Source organism: Notamacropus eugenii, chromosome 2 (genome assembly GCF_028372415.1).
Source record: "Notamacropus eugenii isolate mMacEug1 chromosome 2, mMacEug1.pri_v2, whole genome shotgun sequence".
Lineage (NCBI taxonomy): Eukaryota > Metazoa > Chordata > Mammalia > Diprotodontia > Macropodidae > Notamacropus > Notamacropus eugenii.
In genome coordinates this window covers 210,398,024-210,420,600 of record NC_092873.1, presented here as the reverse complement: position 1 = coordinate 210,420,600, position 22,577 = coordinate 210,398,024, and the positions used below count along the sequence as shown (strand labels likewise).

At 35.5% G+C, this 22,577-nt stretch overlaps 1 long non-coding RNA gene across 2 annotated transcripts in view; it reads right to left on the bottom strand.

Annotated features, from left to right (window-relative positions):
• The window catches only part of LOC140523802 (uncharacterized), a 68,638-nt gene extending 47,391 nt beyond the window's left edge, over positions 1–21,247 (bottom strand). Inside the window, exons 1-2 of one of the 2 annotated variants that reach the window (XR_011973478.1) lie at positions 21,068–21,247; positions 1,513–1,557 (exon numbers count right to left, since the gene is read on the bottom strand). This is a non-coding gene — a long non-coding RNA (uncharacterized lncRNA). The remainder of the gene's footprint in view (positions 1–1,512; positions 1,558–21,067) is intronic. The other variant, XR_011973479.1, reaches the window with a different exon arrangement.
• Positions 21,248–22,577: the final 1,330 nt, after the last annotated feature.

The window sequence follows — 22,577 nt, the reverse complement described above, 5'->3', positions numbered from 1 at the left end:
TTGTGCTACAATAACATTATTCACTAACTTATTTATTTATAAAGCTCTTATGTTTCAATCATCTTCCAAGTTTTAACAGCTAATAATAGTTTTACCTAGCTTTATCCCATTGTTTGCATGTTTTTCTTGCAACTTTAAGATTAGCAAAGGGTATTTAAGGTCAGCAAGGGTATGCTTGGAATCATCTGGAATTGATTTGAGAGAGCTAATTATTAAGTTGTCATTGTGAGCACTGATACCTTGAAATCAGGAAATGCTACAAATCAAGGCCTAACATTGTTTTGTTGATTGAGCTTAAGAAAATGAAGGAGAAAGTGTGAATATGTAAGCAGATTAAACTTAAACGTGTTATGAGTACTTATTTTTCCCAGAGAGCCTGTTGTTCAACATTTACCAATATACCTTTGCACTGAGCACACTGTACACTTTCTATCTTCAAATACTCTACAGGCATTTTCCTCCCTCTTTTTCTTCCAGTGTCTTTGAAAGGATCATACAGCTCTTCAAGTGCAAGTTTGAAGGAAAAAGCGAATGTTGAAATTGACATGGAACGCTACAATTTTTCTCATCTTAAATGAAAAGAGTATATATATGTGTGTGTGTGTGTGTGTGTGTGTGTATATAAAATAATGCACACTCAAATATACATATACATACACACACATATATATACAACAGTATTGGACAGTATCGTACAGATGGATTGGACTGGGGAAAAAAGGGAGGAGAAACATGAAAAGTGTAAATTGAACTTTTGCCTCTCAATGCATCTGCTCTGTTACTAAAATCAGTTTATTTTTGTTTGCTTTACTGTCTATCTGCTGAAAACCTATCTGAAGCCAAGGCAAATGCAAAACATGTGACTTTAAATGGCTTGAACCGGGAAAGAAGAAGAACACTAGGGAACACTCTCACAGGCTCTGTGGTGAATTGTGTACATGTACCACATCAAAAGGAAATTGAAGCTAAAATAAATAACGTTACACTGAAAGTTGAAAGAATATAGCAAATCCTAAAGCTTCTTGTGTACTAATTGAGAGTATTTTAATTGTTAAAAGATTTAGAGAAGTAAACAGTGTGGACGGGAACACTGTGCTGAAAGCTCAGGGCCCAGTCTGGTTTTCCTTTCTAGTGGCTTGGCAGCAGTGGCAGGGCTGAGCTCCGGCCTTGTTTTTAGAAACAGAAGCAGAGCTGTTCAAAGGATTAATCAGCTGTCCGAACGTGGGAGACTATGATCTCCTGATATACACAACATTCAACCAGTAGGACAAAGGAGCTGGTCAATTTCTGTTGACTAATTCTTTTAGTACCCTTCTTTCTGATAATGGAAATGATTGTTTATGTTAAGGAACAATTGACTATGCTTTCCCTGTTAGGCTTTTTTTTTAAAATAATATTATTGATCTAACTAGGTTCAAGTCCAAGGGAGATAGCATGATTTAGTGGAAAGAAATGTGAGTGTGAAGTCAGGAAATTTGGATTCAAATCCTAACTCTTTGACTTACTACTTACATGCACTGAGAACAGTCACAACTTCTCTGGACATCAGATCCTCACCTGTAAAAAAAAGTGGGTAGGATACTTGGAAAGCTTTCCTTGATTTCTGAGAGACTTGTATCTCTGTCAGTTGGCAGATTCAATTGCCTCAAGGTCAAAAGGATGTCTAGTTTTGACGTTCAACTTGGCTTTGCTGTTCTACAAATGACCTCTAAAACTCTATTTTAAAAATTCATTATTTCTTTATTTATTTTTACCATTCCTTTTTTAAAAAAGTTCGAATTTCAAATTCTCTCTCTCCCTCCCAACTCTTTCCCATTCATTGAAAAGGTAAACAATATGATAATAATTCTGTGTGTGAAATCACGCAAACATATTTCCATATTAGCCAAATTGAAAACAATAAAGTGAGAAAATTATACTTCAATTCACACCCAGAGTTCATCAGTTATGTCTCTGGAGGTGGATAGCATTTTTCATCATGAAACCTTTCTAATTGTTTTGCATTGTTGTATAGATCAGAGTTGTAAAGTTTTTCCCGATTGAACATTATTGCAATATTGCTATTACTATGTAGAATAATCTTTTGGTTTTGCTCATTTCACTTTGCATCAGTTCATACATGTCTTGCCATATTTTTTCTAAAACCATTGTCCCACCTCATCATTTCTTACAGCACTCCATCAAATTCATATGCCAGAATGTGTTTAACCATATCCTAATTGATGAGCATTCCCTCATTTTCCAATTATTTGTCACCACCAAAAGAGTAATGATAAATTTTTCTTTGATCATTTTGAGTATAGATGTACTACTGGTATTACTGGGTCAAGAGTTATGCACAGTTTTATGCCACTTTGGGCATATTTCTAAATTGTTCTCCAGAATGGTTAGACAAATTCACAACTCCACCGACAGTTCATTAGTGTCCCTATTTTCCTTCATCCCTTTCAGCTTTGTCATTTCTGATAAGTATGAAATAGTATCTGAAATTTGTTTCAATTTGCATTTCTGTAATCAATAGTAATTTAGAGGATTATTTCATTTGACAATAGACAGCTTTGATTTCTTCTTATCTTTTCACATCCTTTTTATAATTTATCAATTGGATAATGGCTCTTATTTTTATAAATGTGACTCAGTTCCTTGTACTTTGAGGTAAAAAAGGTCTTTATCAGAGAAACTTGTTGCAAAATTTTTATACTATTTCATTGCCTAAAATATCTTTTAACAAGATGTAGCTTCCCTGATTATATCTTTTAATTAGATCTAGTTTTGCTTTTGCTTTGTCTGAGATCATGATCACTACCCCTTACCTTTTTGACTTCAGCTGAAGCATATTAAATTCTGGTTCTTCTTATTTTATCTCTATGTGTATTTATCTCTATGTGTTTCAAGTGTGTCTCTTACAAACAATATATTGTTGAATTCTGGTTTCTAATCCATTCTGCTATCAATTTCCATTTTATGACTGAATTTATCCCACTCACATTTACAGTTATAATGATTATGTATTTCCCTTTATTCTATTTTCTTCCATTTATCATTCTCTCGATTTTTTTATCCTGTGGCTCCCAAAAAGGATCTGTTTTGTTTTTGACTATTGCCTCTCTTAATCTCTTAAAATAAGTGATATTTTTATTATATACCCCACTTTCTCTTTTCCCCTTCCCCTCCAATTTCCCTTTTGTGTAAGATAAATTTCTATACCTAACTGTGTGTGTGTGTTCTCCTCTCTTTGAACCAATTCAAATGAGAGTAAGGCTCAAACCTTGCTCTCCACCACCCCCAATTTATGCTTACATTATAAAAGCTCTTCCTTAAGTACCTCTTTTATGTGAGATAATTTTCCCCATTCTGTCTCTTCCTTCTCTTTCCTCTCAGTGCAACCCTTTTTCTCACTTCTTTATTCATTTTTGAGATTATCTCAACATAATCAATTCACTCCCATGCCCTCTATCTATGTAGATTCTTCTTAAATGCCCTAATAATGATAGAATATTTAGGAATTATATGTCTCATCTTTGCATAAAAAAAAAAATAAACAGTTTGACCTTTTTAAATATCTTTTCTATGTTTCTCTTAAGTCTCATGTTTCTATTCAGATCTGGTCTTTTCATCAGGAATACTTGAAAGTCTTCTATTTCATTAAATATCCATTTTTCCCTGAAGGACAACATTCATTTTGCTAGATAGGTGATTCAAGTTGCAATACTAATTCTTTTGCCTTTGGAATATCATATTCCAAATCTTCCACTCATTTTAACATGGTGCTGCTAAATCTTGTGTGATACTGACTGTGACTCCAAAATACATGAATGGTTTCTTTCTGGCTGCTTGTAATATTGTTTCCTTGTCATGAGATATCTGGAATTTGGTTATTATATTCCTGGGAGTTTTCATTCTGAAACCTCTTTCTGGAGATGATTGGTAGATTCTTTCCATTTCTATTTTGTTTTTCGGATCTAAGGAATTAGGGCAGATTTCTCATATATTTTATTGAAAATATGATGTCTAGACTCATTTTTTAATCATAGTTTTGAGGTAGTTTAGTAATTTTTCAATTATCTCTCTATATATTTTCTGGGTAAATGGTTTTTCTAATGAGATATTTTACAATTCTTCTCAGACTTTTTTATTCACATAATTGTACAACAAAGAAGTCCCTAGAGACAGTGGGAAAGATCAAGCAGCTTCTTCTGTTCTTTTTTTTTGTTCTTTTGACTTTATTTTATTTTTCTTGGTGTCTCATGATTAGCTTTCAGATACCTAATTCTATTTTTAAAGGAATTATTTTCCTTTTAAAATTATTTCTTTTTAATTTTCACATTCACTTCCATAAGATTTTGAGTTTTGAATTCTCCTCCACTTTTTCCTCCTCTCATCTCAAGATGGTGTGAAATGTGATATAGGCTCGACTTATACAGTCATATTAAACCTACTTTCACATTAGTCATGATGTAAAGAAGACTTAGGACTAATTGGAGGAACCAGAAGAAAGAGTAAATGAAACAAAACAACAAAAGAAAAGGAGAGCAAATAGTATGCTTCCATCTGCATTCAGACTCCAAAGTTGTTTCTCTCAATAGCATTTTTCATTATGAGACTTTTGGAGTTGTCTTAGATTCTTGTATTCCTAAGAAGATGTAAATCTGTCAAGGTCAGTCATCATACAATGTGGCTATTACTGTGTACAATGTTCTCCTGGTTCTGCTTATTTCACTCAGTATCAGTTCATATAAGTCTTTCCAGGTTTTTCTGAAGTCGATCTGCTCATCATTTCTTATAGCACAGTAGTATTCCATTACATTAAAATACCACAACTTGTGCAATCATTCTCCAATTGATGGACATCTCTCAATTTCCAATTCTTGGCCACCACAAAAAGAGCTGCTATAAATATTTTGTACATGTGGGTCCTTTTTCTGATCTCTCTGGGATACAGACCTAGAAGTGGTATTGTTGGGGCAAAGGGTATGCACAGTTACATATTCCTCTGGGCATAAATCTGAATTGCTCCCCATAATGGTTGGATCAGTTCATAACTCCACCAACAATGCCTTAGTGTTCCAATTTTCCCAGATCTTCTCCAACATTTATCATTTTCCTGTTTTGTTATGTTAGTCAATCTGATAGGTACAATGTGGTACCTCAGAGTTGTCTTGTTTTGCATTTCTCTAATCAATAGAGATCTAGAGCATTTTTTCATATGACTACTGAGAGCTTTAATTTCTTCCTCTGAAAATTGCCTGTTCATATCCTTTCACCATTTATCAATTGGGGAATGACTTGTATTCTTATAAATTCAATTCAGTTCTGTATATATTTTAGAAAAGAAGTCTTTATCAGAGCCACTGGATTCTCTAGGATTCTCTAAGTATACCATCATATCATCTGCAAAGAGTCATTAGCTTTGTTTCTTCTTTGCCTATTCTAATTCTTTTGATTTCTTTTTCTTCTATTATTGCTAAAGTTAACATTTCTAGTACAATATTGAATAACCATGATGATAATGAATATCCTTGTTATACCTCCGATCTTATTGGAAATGCTTCCAACTTATCCTTAATATATAAAATGCTTGCTGATGGTTTTAGATAGATGCTACCTATCATTTTAAGGAAGACTCCATTTATTCCTGTTCTCTCTAGTGTTTTTAATAGGAATGGGTACTATATTTTGTCAAATGTTTTTTTCTGCATATATTGAGATAATCATATGATTTCTGTTAGTTTTGTTGTTGATATGATTAATTATGCTGACAGTTTTCCTAATATTGCACCAACCCTGCATTTCTGGTATGCATCCTACCTGATCATAGTGTGTTATCCTTGAGATAAGTTGCTGTAATCTCTTTGCTAATATTTTATTTAAAATTTTGCATCTATATTCATTAGGGAAACTGGTCTATAATTTTCTTTCTCTGTTTTGGTTCTTTTCAGTTTAGGTATCAGCACCATATTTGTATCATAAAAATAATTTGTTAGGACTCCTTCTTTGCCTATTTTCCCAAATAGTTGTGGTTGGTTATTGTCCTTCGTTTTCAAAGAGGATCAAAATGACATCACCATGATAAAGTGAAGTTTCAGTGTGTCCAGCTGTGGCTGATCAGACCAATATGAACTTGGATTGCTCTACCACAGATTGGGAACAGATAATTCCTATGAATTTTGGGGGTGGATACTCCAAATTTGTGCATCCTATGTTTACTTTGTTCTGTCTCAATTCTGTTTTGCTCATAGAGCACAGCACCCTTTCTGATGTGAGTACACCATGCTGAGCAGGCCTGTGTTAGTGTCTCTCATGTTGTACAATCAAATTCACAGTTCTTGAAAGAGACCTTGAGAGTATCCTTGTATCACTTCTTCTGACCACCATGTGTTCGCTTGCACCATGTGATTTCTCCATAAAACAGTCTTTTTGGCAAGTGTATATTTTGCATTCGAACAACATGGCCAGCCCATCAGAGTTGCTCTCTCTGAGGCATAGTTTGAATGCTTGGCAGTTCAGCTCAAGCAAGCACTTCAGTGTCTGGTATGTTATCCTGCCAGATGATCCTCGGAATCTTCCTAAGACAGTTCAAATGGAAGCGATTCAGTTTCCTTGCATGGTGCTGGTAGACTGTCCGTGTTTCACAGGTATACAACAATGAGGTCAACACAGTGGCTCTGCAGACCCTCAGTTTGGTAGCCAATCTAATACCTCTCCTCTTCCAAACTTTTTTTCAGAGTCTCCCAAACACTGAGCTAGCTCTAGAAATGCGTGTATCAACCTCATTGTCAATATGTACATCCCTAGAAAGTATACTACCAAGATAAGCTATTTATAGACCAATAACCGATTGTGCATCATAGCTACTCAGTGCTGATGGAGCCACATTGATTAGTGATAAGGACATGATCCTAGAGTGATGGGCTGAACACTTTCATAGTGTTCTCAAAAGACCATCATCAATCAGTACTGAGGCCATTGACTGTTTACCTCAGGTTGAAATCAGTCCCTCCTTAGCTGAACTTCCAACTGAAGAAGAGGTTTTGTGGGCCACTAGGCTCCTTTCATGTGGCAAAGCACCTGGTGCTGATTCTGTTCCAGCTGAGATTTACAAAGTAGGGGGACCCAAATAGTTTATATAGTATTCGAATTAGTTGTCCTTTAAATATTTGATAGAACTCACTTGTAAATACATCTGGCCCTGGAGATGTTTTCTTAGGGAATTCATTAATGGCTTGTTCAATTTCTTTTTTTTAAGTATTTTGTTTCCTCTTCTGTTAATCTAGGCAATTTTTGCCTAGATCTAGGTATTTTTGCAAATATTCATCCGTTTCACTAAGATTATCTAATTTATTGGCATATGGTTGGGCAGAACAGCTCCTAATTATTGCTTTGTTTTCCTCTTCTCTGGTGGTAAACTCACCCTTTCATATTTGATGCTGGTTATTTGGTTTTCTTCTGTCTTTTTAAATCAAATTAACAAAAAGTTTATTCTATTGTTATTTTTTCATAAAGCTAGCTTTATTTATTAACTCAATAGTTTTTTATTAATCTCAGTTTTATTAATCTCTCCTTTGGTTTTTTTTTGCTATTTAATTGGGGTTTTAAATTTATTCTTTTTCTAGCTTTTTAAATTGCACTCCTAATTCACTGATCTCTTCTTTCTCTATTTTGTTCATGTAAGTTTAGTAAGTAAGTAATGAAAATAAGTTTAGATTAATAGTAACAAGCATAATATCTTAAATTGTTTAGACATATTTCCAAAGCACTTCACATGTATTATCTCCTTTGAGGCTTTTAATTATCCTGGAGTTGGTAAAGAAGCCTACATCAAATCATCTTCTGAAATATAAAGATGGTAGATGATTTACTTTATGCACACAAAATTAATAACAGTTAAAACTAGAATCCAGGTCTTTTGAGTGCCAGTTCATTAGTAAGAATCAGCTCTTTATCCAAAATTTCCATACATCCAGACTGTCCTATGCTTCTCACTTTGAAGGGTCACCACAGTGAGTTAGGTCTAGTCTAGATAACTTTGTGTCAGATATGGTGATCTGATGCTACTTTGGTCCCAAATCTAGGGCTACAAAGACTCATGTAATTTTGTAGCTTAAAGGGCCCTTACATATCATCTAATCTCCCCTTCCATTCCACTACACATTTTACAGGAAGAAACAGGCCTCTGGAGGACAAACTACTTATTTAAGATTATAGTTTCTTTAGTCATATGAAGGAGAAGAATATCAGGATGGTGACTGTAAGTTAACTTCCTTTATGGTTCTTCATTTAACCATTCCATGAAAAAATACTATCTCCAAGAGGATTAAGGACATAGTCTCTTCCCCAGATTCTGCCAACAATGCCATTTTGTCACTTCTTCATGGAATGGGTCAATGACTCAAAGATAGAGGTAACTTGTTTATTGTACTGTTTTTGTCCACCATTTCAATACTAAGGTAGTATTATCAAAACCAATAGGATGAATTAGAACTCTCCATTCAAAGGATACTCAGTAAGTATAAATTGACTCATTCATCCCAAAATCCATATACTTGATGTATCTTCTCCCAATACTAAGTCATACCAGGTTTCCTCAATGTAGTATGAAGTGGACTTTCAATTCAACCGTGCCATTTTAATACAAAGTTCACAAATGTAACAGCAAGCAAAATAGGATTTTTTTACTCTTCTTCTAGACTGAGTTTTAGTCAATCAAGTGCCTCTGATTTAGTCTTGTCTTTGACTGAACCAATCAAAAATCTTTGTTTGGAAACAGTATGTATATTATATTGCTTGGAGAGAGATAAAGCAGTCAGAAGCAGAGCTGAGAGAGAGAAGAAAGTATGAGTAGGCTAGGGGAACTTGCTTTTGGAGAGGCCTAACAGAAACAATGTTTGTGATGTTGGGAGCCCTGTCTCTTGATCTGTGTTAATTCCTCAGACAGAAACACTGCCTGTTGGTCTGTATTAATTTCTCAGACAGAAGTCCTGTGTGTTGGTCTTTATGAGTGAATTGAGATGATGGAGCTGGTAATGTATATGAATATTGTTATAACCCTGTTGAGCTTTGTTTTCCTAGAAACAGAAAATGTGGGTAGGAGCCCCTAGAGCCTGTCATCAGGCAGAAACAGGAAGAGTTTGGAGTGGAACAGTCCCTGTGAGCTGAGACAAGGAGCAGGAGCAGAGAGCTGACTGAATGTGAACCCAGGCAAGAGCTGGGAGTGGTAGACCCATGGAGGAGGAGCCGTGGGGTTTGAAAGTCATCCTCGAGTCAAGATGAGAGAGAACTTTACTTGGACACTGTGTATTGATTAAGGAGATTGTTCTAACAGTGACTTCAGGGTGGATGGTGTGGTATTTTCTGCTACCCCTTAAGGATGCATCATGCTAGGGAAGACCCTAACCTGGGACCCCTGATTTGGGAATGTAATGATATATGCTGCATGCCATATGACATACAGAGTGTTATGAGATACATGTATGTACTAGCTGATGTGTTTTGCTTGAGGATGTTGCTATGAATGCTATGCTTTACTTTATTGAACAATGTTTAGTTTATTGCGAATAGAGAAGTCATTATACTACGTGAACACACACATTATTTAGAGCAGCAGTCCTCAGGTGTGCTGCCATGATTAGTGTTACAACAACTCACCTCAAGTTGGCCCAATGACTCAGTGACCATGTCTGTCTTCTGAGGATCAGCCCAGTTAAATTCAGGGAGGATCCTAACCAGAAGATCGGACACCAGTCAAGGATATTTTTAGCAAGATTCCCTGCTAAGGTCCAAAGTGTTTGAGTTCTGTATCAGTAGGGAAAGAATATAAAAAAAAAATGAAATCATTAACCCTTATGCTGTGTCTATAAAGTTTAGATGATCAATCATTTCTCTAGTCATGAATTTCATATTCTCTCTCTCTCTCTCTCTCTCTCTCTCTCTCTCTCTCTCTCTCTCTCTCTCTTCTTTAAATTATTTATGATGATTTGTTGAACTTTAGATATCTAAACTGAATTATAAATTTGGACTTGTTTTATTTGAGTTTTTTCTTCTAAATTCCTTGAAACTAGGGACTTTTCCATTTCTTATCTTTGTTATTGTTCTTTATGACTCTAATACCTAGGACCTAAGTTCTGGTTCTGATTATTCACTGGGATTTGACTCTCCCCTCTCTGTTTCTGTCTCCCTGTTTATGTGTGTGTGTCTTTTGCCCTCTGTCTCACTTTCTAACAGTCTCTCCCCCTCTTTTTCTCCTCTTTAGAACATGGAAGGATCGGATTCAATGTGTTAAGAAGCTCCCAGTGAGTAATACCTTCTCCTTTTTCTGATACACATCAGAACCTTCTTTGGAACTCAGGGTCTTAAAGAATTGGCTGGGGACAGTATGAAGTTAAATAACTTGCTCAGGGTTACCCAATATATATGTGTTAAATCTGGACCTAAACTCAGATTTTCTTTTCTTTGTAGCAGATGAATTTCTATCCACTAAGCCACAGTGACTCTCATAATCCTTCCACTCACAATGTGGTTTGCAAAGCACATCCCTAACAACAATTCTAGGAGAAGAATGAAAGCACCATATTCATTAGAATGTAAGCTCCTTGAGGGTAAAGATTGCTTCATTCTTTTCATCCCCAGACCCAGGAGTGAGATATAAGGATAGTACTTAATAAATAGTTGTTAATGGCTTTCTTAATTGATCCAGATAAAAGACCTAAAGCTGTGAAAGACTAAGTGACTTGCCCAGGATTGCTTGGCTAGGAAGTCTCTGAGCACCCTGTTCACTCACACACACACACACACACACGCACATGTACATGCACATACACACACAGATGAGAGTTTCCCTCATGTTTCATGTAGGACAAAATTAAAACAATGCCAGGGGAATGCAAGGAATATTTGAGCTTACAATCTCTTGATATAAGAGAATGAATAGTTTTGTCTGGGTATTGGGAAAACTAAACAATCTGGAATGAATTTAGTGGTTATATGTATGACAGCTTGCCCAGTGCTTTATCGTTTTTCATTGCAAAGAAGCTAAGTATAGATTTTAATTTAGATCTACTCACTGGTTCAACAGACTTCTCTGCTCTCACTGCTTGTGCACAATGAGCTGTTCATAGGAGATATTTAGAGCATGTTGACTGACAGTGCCTTCTTCAACCCATATTCCCAATCATTAACTCTTCCATTACTTCAATATGTCAAATATCTATAAATTTTAAAGATGTAAGAATTTCCTCCACTTAGGCAAATGGAAATCTCTCTGGCTATATAATCTTCAAGAGGTCATATGATAGGAAAAATATCACCCTGTGGCCAATCTTATTATAGCTTTTCCATGAAACTACTCTTGTTCTTAGACAACAGTCATTCCTAGGCCTCTACTCAAGCTTTAACTAGGAATTCCAGAACCTGGGTCAGTGTCATAAGGCATGTAGCAGAAAGACACCCCCAACTTAACTTTTCAAAGAGAAATTGAGGTGAACAGATAAAGGAGGAAAACAATGTCAACCTTAGGACACTAGACTCTAGAGAAACACAAAGATAGCCTAGAGGCTGTGACCAGAGAAAGAAAACTATACCATCTTGTGCCTTCCTGTTTTAACCAAATGTTTATGTTAACTCTATACTAAGACGGATTGTTTCTGTGTACTGAAAGACCTTAAGTACTGTGAGCACCCTCTAAATTTCAATACTTCAGAGAAAGGTACTACTTGCCCTACCCTAATTATTACACTCCTTGACACTTTCTAGTCCAATAGGACATACCAAAGCTTGAATTGCCTTAGAATAACCTAAATGAACCTTAAGTTGTTGTTATACCATCATAAGGAATAAAACTAGGCTTTTATTGGTACCTTTTTTAAGGAGTCCTATGATTTTATTGCTATAGGAAACTCCCACTAAGGAAATGCCTTCTATCAGTGCAGGTCACACCTTTCCTGTAATGTAATCTGACAAAGTTGCTTGGGGGTATTGATAGGTTAAGTGACTTGCCCAAGGCCCCACAACTACTATGTGTTGGGAACCTGAAGTGAGGCATCCTCTACACTACAAGATCAATCCATATCCACTATACTCTCTTGTTTCATGCTTCTGACCTGCTCTATTACTTTACCCGTGTCTTAATTCAAAGTCTTGACTCTGCTCTTTTAGCAGACTCCATTGTCCCTTTACATATGGTCCCCCCCGCCCCCCACCATCGGTAGAACATGGATTGCTTGAAGATACTGCTTGTATTTGTATACTCAGCACTAAAGACAATGTCTTGCACAATTATAAGTGCTTAATACATGCTTTATCTATCTTCATTCTTGGCAATTTTGTCAGATATTCTATATTCCTTGAACATCATGGGGTCTAGAATAAATCTAAGGATTTTCCTCTAACTTGGTCTGAATGCATCAAGAGTTCTTAAATGTTTCCTTCTCAATAAAAAGAAAAGACATTGTTTTCCTGTTCTTTAAATTGTGTCGTGGTCAGACTGGATTGTGATTGGTGTGTGCTGATCTTTTTGCATTACCATTTGAATTTATAATAAGAACCATATGAGACAATTTTAGTTTATTAGTTTTTCTGTTGCCAACATGGCTTTAGTACTGCTAATAAAATAAATAAAAATACTCATCTTGTGTTCTTTCTTATAAAATACACTTGTAATATAAAGAACAAGCATATACTAGTAAAGAGGCATTCTGGCATGGAAATAATGATCATGTTTCCTCTTACATTAATTGAAACTGCAAGAGTCATATTTATTAGTTTTCTGACAGTTTGATTAGCTCACCATTCTATGCCTTTATCTCCCTACTAGATGTCAAGAGCATTTATTTAGAAAGAAATGGTTAATAATGCACTACATACAGTCTTGCTAGCAATGCCAAAACCAAGTTTCTAATGAAAATGCATTACCAAGGAAAGAGTGCAATTAAGGGAGGGGAAAAGAATGAAAAACACATGCCTTCTTGGTACCCATGATAAATTAACCATGGCCTCCATCATGTTGAGCTACTGTAGAGTCACTATTGGAATTAGATTTGTTCAGCTGCAGTTAGTCAACCCAAAAGGAAACACCACCTCTGAAGACCTATTGGTTAATTATAATTTTAGACCTATTTATGCATTTTGGTTTTCTTTCAAAAGTTGACCTTTACTGTGCATTTTGGTTCAGTCAAGGTAGTGTCAAATCAGCAGGTTTGTCATAGTTATCATGGCTGTGGCTCTGTTTCCTGCAATATTCCTTCTATCTGGTTTAAAAAAAAAAAAACTTCCTCCCCATGAATTTTAAAGACTATATCATCTTGCATCTTGACTCAGGACTTTGGAAAGGTTTGGATAAACAGATTATTGAACTCAGTCAGGAAATAAGGGTTCTGTTGATGATTTGTTTCTGTGACTTCCTAAACATCACCTAACCTCTCTTTGACTTGAGTTTCCTCACAAATGTAAAAATAGCTAACACTTACATCAGTTAGTAAACAAGTATTCACTGAGAGCCTACCATATTCTAGGCACCGCACTAAGTACTGAGAATACAAAGAAAGACGAAAAAAATGAGTTCCTGTTCTTAAGGAGCTCACAGTCTGATGGAAGAGAAAACATTCAATAATCAATCAATAAACATTTATTAAGCACCTACCATGTGTCAGGCACTGTGTTAAGTGCACATGCAACAACTATGTAAAAATTATAGACATATGCATGTATATATGTGTGTGTATACATATCTACATATATATGTATGTATACATCTCTATATCTATATAGATATATCTATCTCTATCTATCTACATATATAATTGGAGACAATGTCAGAGAGAAGTCACTAGTCAAGCAGCACTGAGAAACACTTCTTGCAGAAAGTCAGATTTTTAGCTGGGACTTGAAGGAAGTGAGGGAAGTAACAGAGGTAGAAATGAGAGTGCATGGGGATAGCCTATGAAGATGTCTGAGTGAAAAGATGGAATGTCTCATATGAGGAACAGCAAGGAGGCCAATGTTATAGGACTGCAAAGCATGTAGGGGTAGGCATTAAAGTATAAAAATACTAGAAAGGTAGGAAGAGGTCAGGTTCTGATGGACTTTGAATACCAAACAAATTATTTTATATTTAATCCTGGAGGTGATAGGGAAACACTGGAGTTTATCAAATAAGGGGTGACATGGTCAGACCTTTCCCTTAGGAAGATTAATTTGAGGACTGAGTGGAAGATGGACTTGAATAGAAAGATCTTTTCATGAACACCATGAGGTAGGTGCTATTTTAACCCTGATTTTACAGATAAGGTAATTGAGATTGAAACTGGACAAGGGCCACAGAGCCAGCAGTTTTCAGATGCAAGGCTCATATTCAAACCTTCCTGACTCTAACAACACTGCTTTATCCATCACACCACCTATCTGCCTCTCATGATATCAAGGGACATAACTTCTTCAGATTTCAGGGAAAAATTTTTATGCATAAACTCACATCAAGTTCTTATGGTCAGAAACATTAAATTATTAAACCATAAACAACTCCTCCTTAGTTTCTTAATGATCATCACATGACAATCTATTTTCTTTACTGCAATACAGATGATCAATTATTATTGTGTGCCTATGAAACCTAGATAGTATACCAGAACCATGTTAGGAAACTGAATCACTTCCATTTGAATTATCTTAGGAAGATCCTGAATATCACCTGGAAGGATAAGGTACTAGACACTGAGGTTCTTTCTCAAACTAAACTGCCAAGCATTCAAACTTTACTGCAGAGTGCAACTCTGGTTGCCTAGCCATGTTGTTCAAATGTGAAACATGTACTTGCTTAAAAGAATATTTTAGGGAGAACCCACATAGAGCAAGAGCTCACAAGGTAGTCAGAAGGACCAATGTAAGGATATTCTTAAGTTCTCCCTTAAGAACTTTAGAATTGACTGCATGATATGGGAAAGACACTTGCACAGGACAGTCCAGCATTGTGTGCTCTCATCAAAGAAGGTGCTATGTACTATAAGCAAAGCAGAATTGAAATGGCTCAAAAGAAACATGCGATATTCAATTTCAGAGAATCCACCTCAAGGGTTCTCATGGACTGTTTGTGCCCAACTTGTGGTAGAGCATTCTGAGCTGATACTGGTCTGATCAGCCACACTGTAACTTGACTCTAGGATAACGATGTCATTTGGGTCTTCTCTGAGAACAAATGACAACCACCATAATGATAGCAACCATGTTACAAATGTACATTGGCCTCCTTCCTAGAAGAGAAATTGTCTTGATGATAGGAAAACACTCTCCATGTTCTAAGTAATCAGGATAGCTACAATCTTTCTCAATAAAAAAACAAAGTAATATAGCCAGAATTAGGGCCACAATTGGGGTGAAGAGAGATGAAAGTATCTGAAATGACATAGAAGAAATTTGATGCTTGTCAGAAGGAAAGAGAGCAGAAGACTGTAACACAAAGGAGGAAAGGAATGAAGACTATAATTCTACAAGTTGGCATTTAAAAAAAACCATATTTGGTACTTTTTCTGAAAAGGAAAGGAAAAGGTCTTCTGAGGAGGAAGCAGCTATTTCTGTTTCAAGGAATGAAAAAGCTATCAGACAAGAGATCATCCAGGAAGGGTCAGAAAGAGAAGAGAAACATAAAGGTGACTGGCAACTGTTCTGTCCAGGGTTACCAAGGCATTCTTGATGAAAAAAATGGAAGGAGCTTATGGTCTTCTCAAGGCATGAATTCAAGACTTAACAGAAAACATCCCAAACTTATCAGAACCCAATTCTGGCAACTGAGGTAAGCTAAAATGATACTGCCTGAAGGAACCAAGACAGTAGTAACAAAAGTTTAAACACTTAGGCAAGACTAAAGAAAGACCTTAGAGGTACTGATTATGTTTTCTTCATGGACATTCATTGAAGTTAAGAGATAAAGAAGATTTTTTTTTAATAAAAAGGAAATTATTATCTTTAAAATGCTGTCTTAGTATGGGATTTGGATTCCTTGTCATTTCTTGACCACACTTTAAAATCTAGGAAATTACATATTCCTTGCCTGGGATAGAGTACAACTTATAAAGCCTGTTAAAAACATATTTTCTTTGCATCTGACAAGTCTAATCCAAAAGTATGCTACAGACAATTTAGAAAGCAAGAAGAAACAGAAGAGGAATTTGGAAAACAGATTGTTAACCTCACATGGAAATATTATATAACAGTGATGGGGGCGTTCAATTATCCAGTCATTCAGAAGCTGATACTGTGCGGATCAAAGTAGAGAAGCTAATAAATTCTTGGATTATTGTCATGGTAATTTCATTCTGAAAAAGATGGTGGAACTAAGGACAAATTCTATTTTAAATTTAGGACCACTGATTTGGAGATGAATTTTTGAAGTCATCTAGTACAATTGCTAGTTGAGGAAAACCAAGGGTGAGAGAGGTGAAAAGACTTGTCCAAAGTAACACGACCATAGAAGAGCCAGAGTTTGAATGTAGGCCCTCTGAATGCAAAGACAACACTTTTTGATTTGGTGGGATGGAAATCATAAGAACCTTGGAGGAAAGTAAACAATCCCTTGAAGGAGTAAGCCAGAAAGAACCTGACATATTCCATAAATCTTGTGAAAACAGATCTGAAAGGTATCAGGGTAAGAATATATAGGAAACAATTGATTAATATACTATAGGGGAAGTCTACCTATGAGAAATTCTCAAGTATAAAATTCTGATAATATCAAAGAAAATATAATAAGAAGAAAAATTGAAATCTGAGGAGGCTAATATGAATATACAGGGAACTCGTCAACAAATTTAGATTTGTAAATATAGATAAAGAAGATGGAATCAAAGGCATATAACAAATGATAAATATCAGAGTATGACATGGTCCTGCAAAAATAGTGACAAGGAATCTAAAGTTCAAATGAGCAGAGCATAAGGGAAATAAATAGATTTTAAATATATTTAATGTGTGTGTATGTACAAATATATTTTTAAAATGATAACACCTAAAAGGAGCTGAATATTTTTGTACTATATCAAAATACTAAGAATGTACTTTGGAAAGTCAGATAAAATAAAAAAAATTATTTGGAAGAACTGGTGATATATAATTGCAAATGAAATAATGAAAATAAGAAAGAAGTAGGAAAAGCATTTCCAGACCTCAAACTAAACTATAGAGCATAATTTTCTAAAGTATGTGGTGCCAGAGGGGAAAAAATTAAAAACCAGATCAGTGTGATATGCTAGATAATAACAAATCAGGAATAATTGAAATTCATAATCCAGTATTTGATAAATCTGAGAATGGAAATTACACAAGGAAGACTTTTCTATTTGACAAAAAATGATGGAAAAACTTGGAAGTAGTTAGGCAGAAATACAGTTTAGCTCACCATGTTCCACTATTTGCTGCAATAAGCTTAAAATATGTGTGACCTGAATATTGAAAATCACGCAGGTTTTAAAAACTAGAAGAAAATCAGATCAAGAAACTTTCACAGTTATGACTGGGGGGAAATTCCTGAAATGAAATGAGAGATAGCATTGATGACAAAAGGTAAAATAGATAGTTTAGATTGTTTAGATGAAATTAAAAGTTTTTCCAATAACAAAATTAATATAACTATGAAAATGAGGGAAGTTATTATTGGGGAAAGCTTTGTATCTAATATCTCTTGGAAGAATTTGATACTCAAGATGTATAGGAAACCAAAATAAATATAAAAGACCAAGGGACATTCTTTAATGTGCAAATGACAAAAGGATATTAATAAACAGTTTTCAAAAGCCCAGTGGAAAATTATTAGCCATATGAAAGAATTCTCCAGATAACTAGTAAGAAGAACATGTATATGAGAATGATTCTGAGGTTTAACCTCAGACACAGAAAATTAACAATGGCAACATTAGATGGGAACAGTCAACGTAGGAAAATTTTGGAAAGTGAACATACTAATACATTTTTGGTAGAGTTGCAAAACTGATTTGACAAATCTCAGAAGTAATTTGGAATTATGCTTTGTGACTAGAATATCAAGAAGATTTGATATATAGGGATAGAAAACAAGAAAATTAGTGGTATTTTTAAATATCCTATAGAAATTAAGATATTTACAGCAACATTTTTTTATAGTAGCAAAGCACTGGAAACAAGGTTGTCCAACAATCAGGGAATGGCTAATGAAGTTGTGGTACATGAATATAATGGAAAATTACTGTGATATTTTAAAAATGAATATGAAGAATATGGAGTACCATGGGGGAAATTTTTTATAAACTGATGCAAAGTAAAATAACTAGAAATGAGTAAATAATATTACAAAATGAATTTTGTCATTATTACCATTTTTCAGTTGTCTATGACCCTATCTGAGGTTTTCTTGGCAAAGATAGTGAAGCTGTTTTCCATTTCCTTCTCCAGTTCATTTTATAAATGAGAAAACTGAGGCAAACATGGGATAAATGACTTGTCCAGGGTTACACACTGTCCAAGTCTGGATTTGTCATGAAGATGAATCTTCCTTATTTGAAGCCCAGAACTCTATCCACTGTGCCACCTGGCTGCCTATAACATAATGATTACAGCATTACCAATGGAAATTGCAACAAAAACCACAAAAAAACTGAAGCAGTATACTATTAAATTATGATGATCAGGCATAGCCACAAATAAGAGAAATGTGAATATACCTCCCTCCCTTCTATGGGGTCATATAAAATCAGGCTTGGCTGATATGTTAGTTATAGTGTTTGTCACTTTCATATTCTTTGTTAGAGGGGATGACTCTCTGAGAGGAAAGGATGTAGGAAATGTCAGAAAATGCAATAGAAACAAAATTTAACAAGTTTTAAATATAAAAAGCTTTATTTGGGGGAACTGTTGGATCAAGAAGAGCTTACAAAGACAAGATGGTAGAATTATGCTTAGAAAATGGTTTTCCTGAGAAAGTTCTGAGGGTCTTAGTGGACTACAAACTCATTGTGTGTTGGTATTGTTATATGGTAGCAAAAAATAAACAAATTAATGTGTAATTGGGCTACGTAAGAGATGCTTTGCTTCCAGGAATAAGCCCCTCTGTAGTCTGGTATTGTCAAACCATATCTGGAGTATTGTTTTTAATTCTGGGTGCTACAGTTTAGAAAAGGCATTGTTAAACTGGAAAGTGGAACAATAGCCTTAATAGCTAACATTTATATAGGACTTCAAAGGTTCCAAAATATTTTCAGTACATTATCAAGAGGATCAAATAAGAATTTTGAAAGGGAACAAACAATTAAGGATGTGAGTCCATACCATAAGATTATTTTTAAAAAGATTGAGATGGTTAGCCTGGAAAAAAAAGACTCATAGGGTCTATGAGAGTTCTTTTCAAGTACTTGAAGTATTGTCCTGTGGAAGAACGATTAGACATGTTCTGTTTGACTTCAAGGACTGAATAAAGAGTGACGAGTGCAAACTACAAAGAGGCAAAGTAAGCTTTCACGTCAGGAAAACACTTCCTGACAATTAGAGTGATCCACAGGTAGAAATGGTTTCTTTGGGAGTACTAAGTTTCTTCTATTGGCACATAAATGGTCCAGTAGATGAGCACTGGACATGAAGTCAGGAAGACATGAATTCAAATTGAGCCTCAGACACTTACTAGCTATGTGACCCTGGGCAAAGCATTTAACCTCGGCCTGACTTGGTTTCCTCAACCATAAAGTGAGGATAACGATAGCATCTACCTTTCAGAGAAGTTGTGAGGATTAAATGAGATATTTATAAAATGCTTAACAGAATTCCTGACACACAACAGGCACTTGATCAATGTTTATTTCCTTCCTTCCTTTCATTGGAAACTTGAGCAAAGTCAAAAAAATCACTTGTCAGTTATGTTACCAGTGTGGATTCCTTTATGGGTATGGTTTAGACACAATATCTGTTAAAGTCCCTTCCAATTCCAAAATTTCTTGATTCTGTAGAACAGAAAAGCAAAAGAAACCAGCAATTCTTTTTATATAAGATGATGTCTGGAGGAAATAATGACTTCTATAGAAAATAAGAAAATTCTTTTAGGCGTGACACTTTTGCCTCCAACAGCGAATTCATTTCAATGAAAAAGTCATGCTCTATTGGATCTGAATTAATTCACAGTGGGTACAAGAAAATTTTTATAAGGATTGTTTTACTAGTCCTTAAAAAATAAAACCTGGCCTTTTTATGTTTTAATATGGTTTGAGAATTAAGATTTAATTTGCTTAAATTCTTCCATTCAAGCTTGATCATGTTCCATCCTGAGAGAACAGAATCAAATGAAATCATCTTTCTTTCCAACTCTCATAAAGCCCAAATTCACACACCTTCTGATACTTTTAAAAGAACATGGAAACACTGATTTATTTCCTTATCCTAAGGCTAATTAATCTAGGTAGCTTTTGTAGTTGATAGTAGAAAGATTACTTATGTGGATTTGGTATATTATAAATATCTCAAAACAAATGCGTGAAAAATTCAGTTTTTCTTCCTTTGGTGTAGAGGGCAGGGGATAGAGGAAAGAGATAATGAAGCATAAATGTATAAAAGAATCCCCAAACTGCAAGAACAGAGTGTTTGCTACTTAACACAGGTAACAGAATCCCAAAGATTTTTTTCTGCTTGCAATAGTGGAACAGGACTAATCTGAACTATTTCCTCTGTTTCTCCCAAGTTAAATGGCATTGTATCAAAAATGAGTTTGAGAATTTTTCTTTGACTGTCTCATGGCTAACCAGAACCACTGTGAAAACCTTGAAGTGTTTCTAGACAGAGGATTTGGGGTGATCTGGGCTAATCAGTAAGCTGATCTCTTCCCTACAACCCACTCCACACAATGAATGCCCTTGCCATTTTCCTTCTATCTCTCGAAGTCAGAGTTAAGGTCGTTCTTAGGGCATTGTGAGGAAATGTGGAAGCAGCAGCTGTCTGCACCACACCTGGCCTGTGAAGAAACAGAAGGTTTCAGTTTCCATTCTTCAAATACCTTGTTCCCTACCCTTCACTAGACCATGTTCACCCCAGTCTACAATGACTACAAAAATAAAGCCAGACTTTTGCTCACCATGGAGTTGGAAGATCAAACAAGGAAAGTTTCCCAAATGCTTTAAGGCCTTTAGATGAAAGGTGGGACGGAAAGTAAAAGACTGATTATTTGGCTATGACTGATTCTATTTCATTTATCTGCTTTTTGTCAGAATTTAGCTCCAAGTGACATTTGGAATTTTATGTGACATTTTTTTTCTTCTGGGGAGTGTGATTTGTTTAAAACAAATATGTTACCACAGAGTCACAGAATCATAGAATCTTAGAGCAGAAAGGAATCTTAGCAACCACAGAATCATTCATTTAGAAGTAGACAGAACCTTTTACATCACTCTAATCATAGAATCATATCATCACAATATTTGAGAGTTGGAAAGGACCACTTTATAATGACAAGTGGATGTCTGACCTCTGTTTGCATATGTCCAAGGAGAGGGAATTTTTTGGATCCTTTCAGTCTGTATATGTCATTTTACATAAAAGGAAACTGGGAACAAATGAGGTTAAGGAACTTGTCCAAGATCACACAGGCACAAAGTGACAGAATGGAGATTTGAACCACTGTTCTTCTGACTTTAGATGCAGATACTTATCAAGATTGTGCCTGGTCCCAGTTTCTTCATTTCCTAAATGAAGAAACCAAGTACTAGAGGTATGATATAACCTGCCCAAGATCAATCAGTTGACAGCAGAAACCACTGGTTGCAGATGTGACTTGTTTTCTTTCCCTTTGCTCTTTACTATTCAATTTCCTTCTTCCTTTGGCCAAGATTAAAAGTACCAGCGATGCTTCTGCTATTCAAAAGGAAGTACATAGATAGAAACGTCCCTGCTCACCATGAAACTCTTATGCTGAGGCTATGGTGGGAGAGAGTTCTCATCTCTGAAGTGGATCAGGCAGGAAGGATGTGGCATTTCTAGAATTACATCATTTTAGAGTTGGAAGAGACCTAAGTAGACCTCTACTCCAACCTAAACTCAAAAAGTAACCCCACCATAATAGATCCTGTAAGCCTATTTCTTTCTGTAGATTCAGTCCTAACTTCCAAGGTGAACTCTCTCCTGAATCCTTATATAGCTCTCTTCTCCACTGCCAAGGATCACTCTCCTCATAGCTGCCTCTACCAAATATCTCCTTGATTCTTTGTACCTGATACCAGATGAATTAAACGCCTCTTTCTTGGTAAATAGCTCCATTCTAAGGTATCATAGGCATCGAGGGGCTGGAAAAATGAGACCTAAATATTTTCTCTTTCTAGAGGTTCGAAAGAAAAAGCAAAATGCAATGCTCTCTCAAGAGCTGGTTTCTTTTCCCATAATTGGCTCTCCTTAAGATTGCTAAGGAGCTGCATTTCACAAAACTTCCTTGCCGTGAGTTTCTCCAGATTTTTAAAGGCCACCTACTCAATGGCTTATTCTTGGCTAGGCAATAGATTGCTACTCCTCTAATTCCATGGTCTTTGCTTTAAAGGAGTGTTTGATCTATCAGAGGAGATGACAAGTCTCCAGGTAATTACAATAAAAGACAA